This window comes from Rhododendron vialii, chromosome 6a, assembly GCF_030253575.1.
Source record: "Rhododendron vialii isolate Sample 1 chromosome 6a, ASM3025357v1".
Taxonomy (NCBI): domain Eukaryota; kingdom Viridiplantae; phylum Streptophyta; class Magnoliopsida; order Ericales; family Ericaceae; genus Rhododendron; species Rhododendron vialii.
Window position 1 is genome coordinate 28,063,598 of NC_080562.1, and position 12,496 is coordinate 28,076,093.

Below are 12,496 nucleotides of genomic sequence, written 5' to 3' on the forward strand. Positions count from 1 at the left end.
AATATTATAAAGATTAGGAGAGAGAAAGGGTAGCTTAGGATTTATTTGAATTTGAGGATGGAAAGATAAGTTTTTAAACCCACTAGGATGGGGACTTAAGTATTTACATAGGAAAGGACCTCTATTTAAGTTCCCCCAAAATTAAACAACATATCTCAATCATTGATTGAAGAGACCGACTGTTACAGATGAGCAGAAGAGCTATGCACACAAATAAACTTTGCAAAGATCATATACAAATTTTTTTTGGGACCCATTTCAGGTTTTGCAAAAGATGATGCGAACCAATTAATTGTTTTAAATAATATTTTATGAATTTCTGTAAAATATTAGCTCAGTCGGATTTGGATTTCAGTAAGAGATTTTTCAGAATTCGTAGGACGAATCACTCAATTTTCCCCAGCGAATTATGAAAAAGCCATTATCGATATCATGCGCAGCTAATTTTTTTTTACAGAAAACCACGATAAAGTATTATAAAAAAATTAGTGGCTCGGATTATTTTTTCAGGACCCAATGTAAGCCCTACAACAAAATTTGTGCAAGATCTGTTCAAAGTAATTTGTGCAAATAGACTTTTTGTAATAATAATAAAAAAAAGGTTTGTGGTTTCTCCCAAAATTTCAGCATTTTTTACGAGAAATTATGAAAACAAAATAAATCTTTTCATTACACTTACACATATTCCTCGTTATTTCTCATCCATTTATTCGTGGCCTTTTTCAGGCTAGAAATGATCTTGTTTTTAACGACAAAAGATGGGCAGTAGACGCAGTTAGTGGAAAAGCTCAAGCTGGTTTTCTAGAGTTTTTAAAGGCAAATGAAAAGGTTTCCTCACCTATGTCCAGGGAGCATAGTTCGGATATAAGTAATTGGAAGCGTTCAGAGGAAGGTACGGTCAAGATTAATGTTGATGCTGCGGTTTCTATGGAGCTAAATGCAGTGGGAATGGGTGCCATAGCCAGGGGAGTAGATGGAGTTATATTGGGTGTATCAATCAAAACTCATGTTGGTATTAGCTCTTCCAAAATAGCAGAGGCGCTTGTCATTCAGGATGGACTGTACATGGGTCTTGCATTGAATCTTTTCAAGGCTATAGTTGAATCCGATGCAGATAAGAGTTGTGTGGCGACGAAGACTCCGGCCAAGGATATTGTTGTAGTTCATGATTGTCTGGCCCTCAAGGGCTTGTTTTTATCTTGTGATTTTAATTCTGTTAAACGTTATTGTAATCGGGCTGCACATATATTAGTGCCAAGAAAGCCCTTTCTAGCGGTTCGTCCGAGTTATGGACGACTACTCTGCCTCCATGGAATTCTATCCTTTCTAATGTCTAGGCGTTCCTTCACCCTTCAGATTAATAAATTTTTCTCTTTTCTACCAAGAAAAACAAAAAATAAGTTATAGACCCATATTCCCGCTAACTCCAACCCAAAACCAAAATGCACTGAAAAAAATTCCTTCAACTTTTATGCCAAAAAACATGAGAAATTTTTGGTGCCGGGTAGGTACTACCCACGTGGTGTCCGAGCAGCCCATCCGAGTCATTCAAAGGTGTGTTGAACGGTCCAGATTGAAACTCTCTCTCTTCTCACCCCACCACTCTCTCTCCAAATCTAAGCCGTCCAACCGAAATGGACGGTCCGGATGCACTGCTTGGGCACTAGTTTAAGGATGGAGCCAGAGGGGTCTAGTAGGGGCGGCCGCCACGGCAATAATTTTAGAAAATGCAATTATGTGTAAAAAATAATAATTATTCTCAACTTATATAGACTCGCCATTGCTAGATTTCCCCCCCCCCCCCCCCCCATATATGTACTAGTCCTAAATTCTCTATATTTTTTTCCAGAAATGATACCCAAAATAGTATTCTAAAACTTAATTCGATGGACTAAAGTGAAATAATATAAAGAATGAGATCTAATTTAGAAAAGAAAAAAAACTCTACACTTTAGCCTAAAATAACTTAACCTAAAAAATTAAACAAATTAGGGTAAATTTCACTAACCTCCCCTGAGGTTTCTGACAAAGACAGAAACCTCCCTCCACGTTTCTGAAATTGCACTGTCCTCCCCTCTGCTTTTATTGTCTGTTGCACTTTACCCCAGCCGTTTGGTTGACGTTACGGAAGGCAATTAACGATGATGAGGTCAGCATGGAACAATTTGTAAATGCCAATTTTACCCATGGGACCCACAGGTCTAACCTTTCCCCCCATTTTCTCTTTTCACCACATCCGGCTGGTACCCATCTCCGGCCAAGAACTCCCATTTATCTTAAAATAAGAAGCCCTCCATTCTCTCTTCACATGTGATTTTTTATTTTTTATTTATCTTTATTCACTTTTTTTTTTCATTTGTTAGTTTTGTGTCAATTTTTTTGTGACTTATTGATTCGTGTAAAAAAAAAACTATATTTTTTACTTATTTTTGTCTTTTAAAAAAAAATTATGAGTTTCGATAATTTTTTTTACTTTTTTGATTTTTCTCGTCAAGACACATTAATAAGTCACAAAAATTTGACACAAAACTAACAAATACGAAAAAAATTAAAGAAAAACAAAAAAAAATCGCTCTCGACTTTTAATCCAAACCTAGCCCAAGACAACTACTAATTAAACCAAGCCAAAATGCAAAGAACCGAACTCGGGCATACACATGCGAAATGAACAAATTTTGCTCCAGCAAAACAACTTACCTTTAAATTTTGCTCGAGCAAAGCAGCTTACCTTCACAAATTTTGCTCAGGCATACCTATGTGAAATGGAAGTATGTCTGCTATGTATTCCAAATGAATTGCAATGTAATGGAAACAAAATGGAATTTAGCACTGCAAATAAATTTTGCTCTTGATCGGTGAGATGCATCACAACAGTACACGTGTGCTTTTTGCAACCTTACACACTCCTCAGTTCTATTTAGCTTTTCCCCTTTTACTCGTTCTTTTTTTATTCATTACAAATACATGGGCAGAAACGTAAAGTTACATTTCCCATTAACGGGCGTTAACCGACAAAAAGCAGAAAGGAGGATAGTGCAATTTTAGAAACGTGGAGGGAGGTTTCTATCTTTGTCAGAAACCTCAGGGTAGGTCAGTGAAATATACCCAACAAATTAACCAAAACAGTTGGCACTGTGCACAACTCGGCAATAGTAGATTTCTCGTTTGGTAGACTTTTATATTTCAAAGTTTCCAATGCTGACACTGTGCAGTAATGAAATTTTGAAAAATCAAAAAATTATTTATCGTTGGGCGTTTTGAATGGATTTATCAAACTCTCTCTCTTCTCACCCCACCACTCTCTCTCCTCTTTCTCTCTCCAAATCTAAGCGGTCCAAGACTAAAATGGACGATCCGGATGCACTGCTTGTGCACCAATTCAAGGATGGAGCCAGAGGGGTCTAGTAGGGACGGCTGCCACGGCAATAATTTTAGAAAATGCAATCATTATATGTAAGAAATAATAATTATTCCCAACTTATATAAACTCGCCACTGCTAGATTCCTCCCCCCCCACACCCCCCCAGATATATGTACTAGTCCTAAATTCTCTATATTTTTTTCAAGAAATGATACCCAAAATAGTATTCCAAAACTAAATTCAATGGACTAAAGTGAAATAATATAAAGAATGAGGTCTAATTTAGAAGAAAAAAAACTCTACACTTTAGCCTAAAATAACTTAACCTAAAAAATTAAACAAATTAACCAAAACAGTTGGCACTATGCACAACTCGGCAATAGTAGATTTCTCGTTTGGTTCAAAGTTTCCAATGCCGACACTGTGCAGTAATGAAATTTTGAAAAATCAAAAAATCATTTATTGTTGGGCGTTTTGAATGGATTTCTCAAACTCCATTAGAAAAAGGTTAATCTTCTTCAATTTTCCAATATTCAATTGAAATTAGAGAAATTATTGAATATTTTGAATCCTTTATTGAGTTTGTATTGGCTATTGAGCAATACATGGTATTTACACTATATGAAAGAAATATAGCATGCAGTTTATCGATTTGTGAAAACTAATATGCTAGGTAATCATAGTCAAGAAAATAATTGACTCGTTATTTAAAAAAAGAAGTGTTGACCATAAATTGCAATGCATCTTTATATATTTTTTAATATACGTTTCGTCATTGGTAGGGTAAAATCCTGATTCCGTCCTTGACCACATGGTGCCCGTTCAGCACCCGAAAATTTCTAAAAAAACAACCTCTCTTCCTCTCCCCCCGCTTTCAGAATTCCCAACCAAGGTCTCTCCTCCATGAATATTCCCCTCCACTTTTCCAAGTCCTAGCCTCCCGCCGCCATGCCACTGTCCCGCTATGGACCACTCGTCGACATCGGCTTTTGCACTTGGTTTTTTTTTTTATTGAAAAGTCCAATCATATTTCACGTTTTCTCTCCCTCTCAAAATTAAAAAAGTTCAAATTCTTAGAATTTAGGATGGGGTTTGGACTTTGGAGGCTTTTTACTCTCAAATACATTTACTTATAGTATAGCGTAATTTTTTTTTTGTTACAAAAAAATAAACTTGTAAATATTTAGGACTGGGGGTTTGGAGTATTTGGAGTCGAACTACATTTGGTTATAGTATAGTATAGATATACAAACATATTAGAGCATCTCCACTCCTTACTCAAATTTGAGTAAAAGCTTCATTTGATATGAAGCAATTCATTGAGCAATGCAAATTTAGGCATAAATTTGAGTAAAGATTTCATTAATGGCATAGTGGTAAATTTGAGGGGGAGAAAATAGTCTTCAAAATTTGAGCAAGGATTTGGTTCATCCCCAAATTTGGTGAAAAATTTGAGTAAAAATTTGGTATGAATTTGAATAAGGAATGGAGTGATATTTTTGGTGATTTTTACTCAAACTCAAACTTAAGTTTGAGTAAGGGGTGGAGATGCCCTTATCTATTCTATCTATCTATCTATCTATCTATCTCTTCTCTTCTATAAACAAAGAACATCTTTCGGTTTGAACTTAATATTGTTTGACCAATGGGTTAATGATATTCGATCAATTCAATTTTTTTACTCGGCGGCGGCAGCCTGCAAAGGGTTAGGTTTTTATGGGTATTGGGTTGGGTTGGGCTTGGCTTGTTCTCGGGCCGGGCTTGGCCCATATTTGAGTTTGAATGTATAATATGAGTTTATAGACTCCTAAGGCCATTTACTGTGGTATAATCAAAAGCCAATTATTTTTAAAGTTAACAATATTGGTGCAAAAGATGGCTCACAATGGTATAATCAAACTTAGCAATATCCTTAGAAATAATCAAATTTTGGGCTTTAGATAACCAAAACTAGCAATTTTTTCAATAATCAAAATTTGTGAACTCCACACCACATAAGTTAACTGGTTCCAAAATTTGTATGCACGCGTGTTTCAATTGGTATTTTCTCCTCATCTTCTTTGTCTGCTCTATATCTTTTTCACTTCACCCATAAACTGTTCCTCTTTCTTTCCCTCCAAAAATAAAGCTCATATCTCTCGATCATCTACAGACTACAATTCAACCCATCGTCGCTGAATTAAGGTATTTCACTATTCTTTCCCGTTTCTATTTATTCCTTTTTTTGTTTCTATTTCACTAGCGCTTCATCTTCATCTTACAAGTAATTTGTTTTCCTTATTTTCTTTTGATTTTCTTTCATTTGGCTTTGGAATTGTGACTATATTCTATCGTTTGGGAAGGAGAGGTGCTCAAAAATTCCATTAAGAGGGAAGGAGAATGGGAGGGAAGCTCTGAATCTTTTGATTTTCCCCTAAATAAAGGAGGGAATCGGTAGATATTCCTCCCAAAAAAATTAATAATAAGAGGGAAGGAAGTCACCGATTTTTTCCCCAGAATTAAAGGAGGAAATCGATATACTTTTGCCAAAAAAAAAATGTTATGGAGGGAAGTGAATGGCGGGAAATAGTGGGGGAGAGAGAGTGTGTGAAATTGGAGTGAACCTCTTATTTTGGTTATGGACTTAAAGTGACCTGTCATGACCCAAATTTGAAGGGTAAAATTCGTGACATGGCCAGTGATTTAAAAATCACCACAGGCCTTGATATCAACAACCATAAAATTTTATTCAAAAAACTCCAAGGTCTATAATTTAAAATATATTAGGCTTAAATACTTAAATGGTCCTTACAAAATAGAGTCGGTTTCATTTTCGTCCTTATAAATTTTTTTGTGTCAATTTCATCCTTGAAGTTTGTGACTCAGTTCAATGTCACCCTTGCCGTCAACCAGTGGACGGAATTCGCCTACTTGGATAACGGAAGCCTTATTACCTAACTAGCCCACGTCTCTAATATTACCAATATTGTTTTCTACCAAAAAAAGACGCACAAGATCAATCTGCCATTCAATTACATTATGAACGTGCGACAAAAAAAAATCACAAACAATATAGGTTTAGAGAAAACGCTCTCTAGACTCTTTTCATTCAATAATAATCAATCACTATCTTGCCCCGAAGGCAAGAAAAACCCTAACTCTAATTGATTGGCCTCAAAACGGACACCGAATCAATTAATAACGGAAATTACCAAAAATGAAAAAATTCAGAATAATAGCAAAACTAGAAAATAGAGAAAATTGTAAGACTTCTCTCAACATAACGACTTAATTCGGATTTTTCTTGCCCAAGTTATTATTAGCAAGTCAAATATTTCCTTAAACGGCAAATTTGAGCTTCCGAAGGCCTTAACAGCCTTAAACAGCTAAAAAACCATGGTACATGGCCAAAGACCATGTGCATTGACCGTTGGGCCGTTTCAAATTGAACCCAAATGCGTACAAAGAGGGGACCACAAATGCGTACGAAACTGACATTTTTTAACAGAGAAAAAGGTAGGTGAAAGATATAAAAAACCACGCACACTTCAAAATTGTCCCCCACTAAAAAAATTAGTATATAAACTGATGATACAAATTAGTACTATAAACTAATGATGTTCCTATAGTAAACAACATCTTTTGGGCGGAAAATCTTAAACCATTTGCATTAAAAACTTGGGTAACAAACTGGAAGGATGGCAAGGGTGAATTCCATCCACTAGTTGACGGCAAGGGTGATATTGAACTGAGTCACAAACTGAAATGACGAAATTGACACAAAAAAATTTATAAGGACGAAAATGAAACTGACTCTATTTTGTAAGGACCATTTAAGTATTTAAGCCAATATATTACAACAGAGCTTATTAGCGTCCGAACTCAGTACAAACTTTAAACTTCAGAAAGTAAAATACATCATTGTGGCCAACACACACGTGCCACTTATCATCACATCCTTTTATTATTTAGCCATAACTACTGGAATCTTTCACATATAATAACAACCTTCCTTAACCTTGAATACCTGAAAAGATTTTATGAAAACACAAAACCAATTCAGTAAGTTACGATATACTAAGGCTACATAATGAACATGGGATTAAGTAGGATAAAAACATTTCATTATAATCCATCAGCTTGCAAAATCGTAAGAGATAGAACAATCATATTCAAGTTGCAATCACCACAAGTGAGACAAGGATAGATATATCAATTATCATCATAATCATCATATTATCATATTGACCATCATTTTAACCATCATAGGCGGTAATCCGATAGCTCGGGGAGCGACCCCAGCAAAACAATGGCATTGATATCAATCCAGTGGATACCCGGCCTTATCATTTCCACAATCCATAGGCGCTAATTCAAACATAGCTCGTCAGAGCTCTTCGCCTAGATGTTACACCAATATCCTTTAAACTTTCTTTTAAGAAAATAAATCCCATGTCTTTTTATAAAAATCTTTTTCTTTTCACAATTATACTTATATAATTTTTTTTTAGTCAACATAAGATTTAATAAAACAATCACAAAACAAGTTTTGGAAAAACAATATGTGGCCAGAGTATATTTGTAACTCACCTTTTTGCCTCCGTAATTTACCGTATCGTATTAGGACCTAATCCTTATTCTCCTCCCTTGTTCTTCTTTTTTTTTTTTACTTTCTCCTTCCTTCTTTCTCTCTTTTCTTTCTTCCTTTTGTTGGTGCCGTGTGTGTGATGTGTGTGCTTGTGTTTGTTGTGCATGAAGGGGAGGGGGCCTATTTATACTTGTAACCACAAGACCTAGAATATTCTAACATATCTAGCCATATCTTATCATATCTAGCCATATCTTATATTATCTAACAAAATCTAGAGAAAATCTTATATAATCTAAGACAAATCCAAGTATATCTATTAAGATTTAAGGATATCTAAAGTATCTCTACAATACCTAGGAATATCAAGATGAAATCTAGCATTATTTTTCATAAGATCCAACCATATCTTCTAGAATTATCTCCCATAGAATCCATTGGAATATAGAATTATCCTAGAGTATCTAATATAATCTAGCAAATCTTATCTAATCTTATCCAAAATCTTATCTAATCTTATCAAAATCTTTCAATATCTAGTAATGTTTAAAAAAAATCCAACTATATCTATTGAGTATCTTATCCGATTCTTTCCGGATTATTTCTTACGCCTTGCGAGAGCACGTACCGCATTGTTGTTAACAAGGTTGGGAAATACTTGTAGAATTTAATAAAAATTGCCACCTAAAAAAAAAATCCTAATCTTTAATAAACCCTGAATCATGATCGATATACTCCTTGAATCCTAACGGTAAGCGGCCCATTGAAAGTTAGCTCCTTATTTGTTTTTTTTTAAATTCTTTTTAGCGTCTTATTTGTTTATAAAAGTTGGGGTGTTACATCCTCCCCACCTTAAAAAGTTTGGTCCTCCAAACTTGGCAAAACTTAGGAGTTAAATTATGGTAATACCTTCGTCAAATAATTCAGGATAACATTGTCGCATGTCATCCTCTTTTTCCCAAGTGGCTTCACCACCCAAGTGGTTTTCCCACCAAACTTTAACTAGAGGAGTGGCTTTACTTCGTAACTGTTTGACTCGTCGATCCATAATACGAATGGGACGCTCTTCATAAGTTAGATTCTCTTGTAGCTCAATCGGAGGCTAAGTGAGTACATGCGAAGCATCTGCTACGTAAGGTTTGAGCATAGAAACTTGGAAAACATCATGAACATTAGTGAGTTCAAATGTCAATGCGAGACGATAAGCAACAGGCCCGACCCTTTCGATAATTTCGAAGGGTCCCACATATCGAGGATTCAATTTACCCTTTTTCCCGAAACGTATAACTCCTTTCATTGGCGATATCTTCAGAAAAACCCAATCGCCTACTTGAAATTCTAATTCTCTCCTTCCAGTATCTGCATAACTCTTTTGACGATCTTGTGCAGTCTTCAGCTTCCCCTGGATTAACTTGATTTTCTCTGAGGTTTCAAAAATCAAATCTGGACCAGATAGTTGACCAACGCCAACTTCTGTCCAACATGTTGGTGATCTACATTGTCTGCCATACAAAGCTTCGAATGGCGACATTCTGATACTTGCATGATAACTGTTATTATAAGCAAACTCGGCAAGAGGCAGGTGCTCTTCCAAGCTCCCTTGTAGATCTAATGAACATGCACGTAACATATCCTCTAAAGTTTGGATAGTGCGTTTCGATTGTCCATCGGTTTGTGGGCGGAAAGCAGTGCTAAAGTTCAATCGTGTTCCTAATGCCTTCTAAAAGCTTTGCCAAAAATGAGAAGTGAATCTTGTATCTCGATCTGACGTGATAGACACTGGTACTCCATGAAGTCGAACAATCTCACGAACATATAGAGCCGCCAATTGATCCATAGTATGCGTCGTTTTTACCGGCAAGAAATGTGCTGTTTTTGTCAATCGGTCAACGATTACCCAAATTGAGTTGTTTCCTTTAGAGGTACGTGGCAACCCAACTATAAAATCCGTAGTAAGGTGTTCCCACTTCCATTCCACTATCGGTAGAGGTTGTAATAATCCTGCCGGTTTTCGTCATTCTGCCTTTATTTGTTGACATTGTAGGCATCGATTAACATAATCAATGACGCTCTTTTTTAATCCCATCCACCAATAAGTTTTTTTCAAATCTTGGTACATTTTCATCTGTCCGGGATGAACTGCAAGCTTGGACTTGTGACACTCATTCAAAATTCGTTGTTGAATGTCTGATACGTTGGGTACACAAATTCGATCCCGAAACTTCATTAGGCCATCAACGATCTTAAAGTCCGGATGTGGTGCACCCTCGATCTCTTCGCGAATCTTCTGCAACTTAGGATCCTTTATTTGTTTTTGCCTAATCTCTTCTATGATTGCTGGTTGAGCCACAACAGTTGTGAGTACACTATTTGGCCTAGGGATCTTTACTTCTAACTCCATTTGATCCATCTCATCTAGTAGAAACCGTTGCTCTGTGAGTAAACAACTCAAGTTACTTGTTGCCTTCCGACTGAGAGCGTCTGCTACGATATTTGCCTTCCCAGGGTGATATTGAATATTGATGTCGTAGTCCTTGATCAGCTCCAACCATCGTCGTTGCCTCATGTTTAGCTCCTTTTGCGTGAATATGTACTTCAAACTTTTGTGGTCGGTGTAGATGTCACAAGAGACTTCATACAAATAGTGTCGCCAAATTTTCAGTGCAAAGATCACAGCCGCTAACTCAAGATCGTGTACAGGATAATTCTTCTCATGTGACTTCAATTGTCGTGAAGCATAAGCAATGACTTTGCCATGTTGCATTAGTACACATCCCAAACCCTGTCGTGACGCATCGCTATAAATGACAAAACCTTCCACTCCGTCGGGAAGTGTAAGGATCGGTGCTGTGGTAAGTCTTCGCTTCAACTCTTGAAAACTTTGCTCATGTTTTCCATTCCAGACAAATGGCTCGCCCTTTTGAGTCAACTCAGTCAACGGCATTGCAATCTTGGAGAAGTTCTGAACGAATTTTCGATAATAGCCTGCGAGACCTAAGAAACTCCTTACTTTTGTCACAGTAGTAGGTCTCGGCCAATTCACTATAGCCTCAACCTTCTGAGGGTCCATCGAGATACCTTCTCCACCGATAACATGTCCCAAAAACACCACCTTGTTCAGCCAGAATTCACACTTCTTGAATTTAGCGTATAGCTTCTGCTCCTGTAATGTCTGCAAAACATTCCGCAAGTGCACCGTATGTTGAGCCTCATCTTTGGAGTATACAAGGGTGTCGTCGATGAAGACAATCACGAACTCGTCCAAGTAATTCTTAAAGACGCGATTCATCAGGTCCATGAATGCTGCATGAGCATTTGTAACACCAAATGGCATTACAAGGAACTCATAATGACCGTAGCGAGTCCGAAATGCCATCTTCTCCACATCTTCAATCTTCACCTTCAGTTGATGATATCCTGATCGCAAGTCAATTTTGGAGAATATACGAGCTCTTTGTAACTGGTTGAAAAGATCATCGATTCTTGGTAACGGATACTTATTCTTGATTGTCAACTCATTTATCTCTCTATAGTCGATGCATAATCTCATCGTTCCATCCTTCTTTTTGACAAAGAGGACAGGGGCACCCCAAGGTGAGGTACTCGGCCTAATAAATCCTTTGTTAAGTAACTCTTGCAACTGAATCTTTAATTCCTTCAGCTCAACTGGGGTCATACGATATGGAGCCTTTGAAACTGGTTGGGTCCCTAGGGCTACCTCTATTGTGAATTCAATCTCTCAATCCACCGGTGTCCCAGGTAGATCCTCAGGAAAGACGTCTAGAAACTCTCGAACTACGGGAATATCAGGAGGTTTTAACTCCTCTACTGGAGTTGATAAAACACTGCAAAGGAATCCCTGACAACCCTTTTTAAGTAGTCGTCGGGCTCGAGTAATAGATACTAAGTACGGGGGTGAAGTTACTCCCATACCCTTGAAGCAAAATTCATAATCAGGTCTTTTGATGATAACGCTTTTGTTGGTACAATCGATGGTGACATAATAAGCAGATAGCCAGTCCATACCGAGGATGACGTCAAAGTGACTCATCTCTAGGGGTATGAGATCCACGGAAAGATAAATACCACCAAAATGTAAGTCACAGTCCCTATGGACTGTCATGCAGATCGTACTACTACTCATGGGTTGCGAGACTAAGAGTTCGAACCCAAAGGGTTCAGGTTGAGTGAGGAGTTTCATGGAAAATTTCAATGATACAAAGGAATGCGAGGACCCAGAGTCTATCAATACATAAGCAGGTAAAGAACATAGCAACACGTTACCTGCCACCACATTCTCATTGTTGCGCGGGTCCCCTGGTACCAAGGTAAACGCCCTACCCTGGACTTGAGCGTTCGGCTTTGCGGTCCTGCTTATTGGCACAACATTTGTTCCGCTTGGAAGATTAGGACACTCGTTTTTGTAGTGTCCTTGACGACCACAACCGTAACAAGCAATGGTTGAACGACAAATCCCGAAATGTTCTTTTCCGCATGTTTGACATCTTGGTACTTGTTCTCTCTGATCTCCGCCTTGTCTACCGTTGTTCATTGGCCCCATGTTTGGT